The sequence below is a fragment of the Lepidochelys kempii genome, chromosome 1 (genome assembly GCF_965140265.1).
Source record: "Lepidochelys kempii isolate rLepKem1 chromosome 1, rLepKem1.hap2, whole genome shotgun sequence".
Taxonomy (NCBI): Eukaryota; Metazoa; Chordata; order Testudines; family Cheloniidae; genus Lepidochelys; species Lepidochelys kempii.
In genome coordinates, this window is record NC_133256.1 from 138886557 (window position 1) to 138892143 (window position 5587).

A 5587-nucleotide genomic window follows, 5' to 3' on the forward strand; every position below is an offset into this window, starting at 1 on the left:
TTTGTACATTGACAGCTGTTTGGGATTTTACTGATAGCTTTCTTGGGTATCATTTCAAGTACTGAACTGAGCAGAGATTTTAAATCCAAGTGTAACCAAGCAATATGGTCAAGAAGTTTCTCCTAAATCTCTAAGCCAAAAATAATATATAACCACCCATTTATCAGAGCAACAATAGAGGTGTAGGATAACATTTACCAAAAACTAAGCCCATTCCCATCACTAGAGCTGTGCAGAGGATGCAAGTTCCATTTTGTAAAGGATTATGAGATTTTGAAATTTGGCTTTGTTCCAAATTGGAACAAAAACTGGAAATTTTGAAATTCTCCACAAAGGAAAATTAAAAAACAAATTGGTAGACAGGGAGTGGGAGGGGTCAGTTGAAACATTTGTTTTAACAAAATTGAAACACTTCATTTTGATTTTGACTCCTTTTAATTTTGTATTATTCAAAAGCCAAAGTCATTTCAAAACAAAAAACCACAACATATTGGTTGTGAGCTTTACTGGCTTGGACTGCAGTTATGACTACTCCTGAGGTGGCACTTGCACCTCCACAAGGACATATCACAATCTGGTCCTTAGGTTTTAAAAAAAATGTTAACGTATTATTCAGTCACATAAGATCCTGTGGAGCCTGCAAGCTGTAAAGGGACCCTAGGGGAACCTGCACAACTTTAATTTGGCCCCTTTATGCATATGCATTATAATGCAGTCTTTAACTACATGATCATATGCTATATGTTGAACAAGACCCTTCCTCATGGTAGCAAATAGAGAAAGGATGTTCTTTTACGTTTGTGGCACTGGACTGGGATCCAAGAAAGTGGGATTTTATTTCTGGCTCTGCCATAATCTTCCTGTATAGGGCAAGATTTTATCATAATGCATACTCATGAGGAGCCAACTTAAGGTTGTACAAGCAACCTTCATTCTGACCTTTGCAGGTTTGATTTTGCAGTCTTAACATTATCTCACATCATTTTGTATATGTTTTACAGTGAAAAAAAGGGAGAAAAAAAACTTGAAGTTATATCTGCATAAAACTGGAGTAACCCAGTGGTGGCAAGTCAGACCCACTAACAGTATTGAGAGAGAGAATGGTTTAGTGCAATGGGTCTTAAACCGAGGTCAGTGGAGCATAGATGTCTGACTGCATGGAGCTACTTTTGTCACACTGGTGATGACACATCCCACAGCCTTTAAGAAATGACACTTCCTGTTCACTGTGGACTCTTGTTGGAGCTCTAAAACTTTTTACCATGTACAGCTGTTTCCTGTTTTTCTTTGTTGTGGGTTCCACTATTATAAATACAGTAACAACTGTGATCAAATTTGTAAATGACACTAAAACCAAATGCACAGCAGAAACACAGGAGACAAAACTAAACTGCAAATAATTGGGGAAAATTAAAGCAGTGGGAGCTGAGGCAATGTTGAGAGCTTTGTTCCTAAAATAATAAATTCTTGCACTCAGGGATAGGAAATAAATAGCCTAGATATGAAACAGGGAACTATACCAAGCAGCCCCACCCTTTGCATTGAAACAACTTTATTTTCATCTCATCTCCTTAATATTGTCCTAATATTGCTTTTCCAAGTAACCAAGCAATGCTTTTCTTCTAACAGGAATTGAGTCACTACTGTGACTCTCAATAGCTACTTGATATCAGTCAGTATCTGAAAGTGAGGGAGATAGCTTTTCTCTATTCCTTATGCCATAGTGACACCTTATGGCATTTTTGTTACAATGCTATGCTTTTTTATCTTTGTCTTATATGGTCTTTGACCTTGAACGGTTTCCAGTTGTTTCAACTCAAACATGTAAGCTATAGTACAACCACAGTTATCCAAAAGCTTACAGAGCATCTAAGTCTTTAGATAATCATAGGTTTGATTAATTGGGGGAAGTCATTTTTATGTGCTGAAGTCAAACCTTATGGACAATATTCAGCCTTTGGATATCTGAGGTTCAGATAATTGAGAGCTGACTGTTTTAGCAACTGTGAAAATGTCCCTAGGATCATTCATCCACTGCATATAGGCTTGGAAGGACTAGATTTTTACCAATAAATGTCAACTTCATCATATACATACACACACACACACACAATATTTCCATTGATATAAATTGAAATTTACAGATAGGCAAAACAAGAATAATGCTGCTTGAGAACTTATTGCAGTTTTATTTAATGCTATTTAATTTGTAAATTTTGACATGTGATGTTGACAATTTGTGTTTTAATGATTATAAAGCTTTAGCTTCTTGAATCTCAAAATCTACTGTCATTAAATAATTATTGCTTGATCACCCTATTATCTGACCCCCTACATAATTTCCTGCAACTATGAAAATGTAAATAAAAACAATAAAAATGCTTAAAATATTATACATCAAAATAATAAATAAAGTCAAATTCTAAATATGCTCTTGCTTAATTATGAGAAATTATATAAAACTGTTACTTTCAGCAAGAGCGTTATTTTCTCCTGGTGTTTTCTACTGTTAATTTTATGATATCCTCCTTTTGATCATTTACCTCATTCAAGGGTTAGTTTTCTGAATTAATATCTGTGGCATTCAAATTATTTCAGAATATTAAAAATGACATGCTTTTCAGTTTTAAATGGTGAGACTGTATTAATACAAATAAAACAAAATGAGCAAGTTTTTTATAAACCACAGAAATGATTTAGAGTAGTGCTTTATTATTTTTCAAGAGAGAGATAAAATGGGTTCCTTTCCAATCAGATACACCTTGCATTTCCATGACTGTTAAAATATTCACAATATGTCAGTTTATAAAAATATAATTATGAGAAGTAATCTGATTTTTTGAATGCGGGTGGGGAAGAGCAATGGCCCCAATTTATATTTTTTAACTAATCCTGACATTTTCTATTTGAGCAGGAGAGATGATACAATGGTAACTGCTACATTCACAAACTTAGGGTTTCTACTTCTTGAAATGTTCAGGATATTGCAGATTTTTAGTACTCTCACCTGCATTCTGAAGGATATCAAAGAGTCCTAAATTTAAGTCAGGTTGGAGGTTGTATCATAGTGTTGCTTCTTGACACTGAAGAAATCTCAGAGCCACTGGTAATGATATTTGCAGACTCCTGGATGATGGGAGAGGTGTTGGAAGACTGGAGAAGGGTTCACAGTGCCCATCTTTTAAAAAGGGGGAAAAGGAGAAATTGGGGAACTATAGCTGAGTCAGCCTGACTGTGATACCTGGGAAGCTACTAGAGCAATGTATAATACATTCTATTTGCGAATACCTGGAGGATGAACGGGTAAATCACTAGCAACCAGCATGGATTTACCAAGAACAAATCCTGCCAAACCAGCTTGATTGCCTTCTTTGACAGGGTAACTGGTTTGGTGGATAGGGGGAATGTGGTGGACATAATACACTTGGACTTCAGCAAAGCTTTTGACACAGTTCCACATGATATTCTCATAAGTAAGTTGGAGAAATTCAGGCTTGGCAGAACTACCATTAAGCAGATACATGATTGGTTAAACAATTGCAAACAAAGAGGAACTATTATTGGAATGAGAAAAGGAGGACTTGTGGCACCTTAGAGACGAACAAATTCATTTGAGCATAAGCTTTTGTGAGCTACAGCTCACAAAAGCTTATGCTCAAATGAATTTGTTCGTGAGCTACAGCTCATGAAAGCTTACGCTCAAATGAATTTGTTCATCTCTAAGGTGCCACAAGTACTCCTTTTCTTTTTGTGGATACAGACTAACATGGCTGCTACTCTGAAACCTGTTATTATTGGAATGATGTCAGATTGGAGGGAGGTCTCAAGTGGTTTCCCTAGAGATCTGTTCTGGGTTTGGTATTGCTTAACATCTTTATTAATGACCTGGATATAGGAATAGAGAGCATACTGATCAAATTTTCAGATGACACAAAGCTAAGGGGGGAGGATGCCAAGACTTTGGAGGATAGAGCCAAAATTCAGAGGGATCTTGATAAATTGGAGAACTGGGCTATTGGCAACAAAATGAAATTCCACAAAGACAAATGTAAGGGAAGAAAAACCAAATGCACAAATACAGAATGGGGGAAAACTGGCTTGGCAGCTGCACAGCTGAGAAGGATCTGGGAGTTCAGGTGGATCAAAACCTCAACATGAATTATCGATGCTGTTGCAAAAAAAGCAAATGTGATTTTAGGTTGCATTAACAGAGGCACAGCATGCATGTCACAGGAAGTGATAGTACCACTCTACTCGGCACTGGTTAGGCCTCAGCAGTACTGTGACCAATTCTGGTCATCAACATACAGAAAGGATGTGGAGAAACTGGAAAGCAACAAAGGATGAAGGAGTAAATCACTAGCAACAAGCAACAAAGGATCCAGGAGGCAAGCAACAAAGATGATCAAAGGGATGGAATGCAAGCCATATGAGCAAAGTCTGAAAGAACTGGCTATGTTTAGTTTGGAAAAGAGGAGATTAAGGGGGAAACATGATAGTGGTCTTCAAATACTTGAAAGCCTGCCATACAAAAGATGAAGAAAAGTTGTTCTCTCCTGCCACAGAAGGCAGGATAAGAGGTAATCAGTTCACACAGCATAGCAGGTTTAGATTAAGTCTCAGGAAAGACATCCTAACTATAAGAACAGTAGGACAATGGAACAGACTGCCTAGGGAAGTTGTGGAAGCTCCTTCACTGGAGGTTATCAAAAGGAGGCCAGATAGCCATCTGTCTTGGACGGTTTAGACACAACAAATCCTGCATTTTGGTATGGCATTAGATTAGATGACCCTTGCAGTCCCTTCTAACTCTATGATTCTATGACAAAATAGCATATTGTCATGCCACAAACTTTGCAGTTCTCATGTCTAACTCCAATATACTTCGCTACCTTGAGCTAAAACAGATAAACCCGAATTAATACAGCAACAACACGAAAGAAGATTCTGTGTCCTTTTGCCTAAGTTTACTGAGCCACACAGACACACACACTAAGTGGTATGTAGTATAGTATTACTATTTAACTCCATAGTACAGATATCAGCCATACTGGATAGTCTAGGTACTGACAGTCAAAAGAGAAATTAACTAGAGTAGGTTGAAAAACAGAAATATTTTTCATAATTTTTTAAAATATATCCCTTTTTTGTTGAAAATTTTCAAAATCTTTCAGTCAGATCTAGCCTGAGTGGTCTTCTGGCTCGAGTCCCATTCAGGTCTTTACATTCTGCCTTCCTAACTTTCCTTTGCCGTCCCCTGCAGCGCATCCACACACCACCGCCAACCACCGGCACTGAAAGATCATGCGCCCCCGCCCCCCCATCTGAGATTTTTTTTTTTTTTTTTTTTGGAAACAAAAGCAAGTGAAAATAATACAGGCTGATGTTTTTAACTGGGTCTTCTCTGGCGTTGACCATTGAGGGCTTCAGCAACCAGGGCCAGAAACGTGCCTTTAACCTCCCTCCCCCTTTCCCTTCTGCTGAGAGCCCCGGCCAGGGGCAGAGGAGCGGGCGCGCGGGTGGGGGCCGGGCGCGCGCGAACGCAGGGCAAGGCGTCGGTCGGCCGCCGCGCCGCGCCGGCACGTCA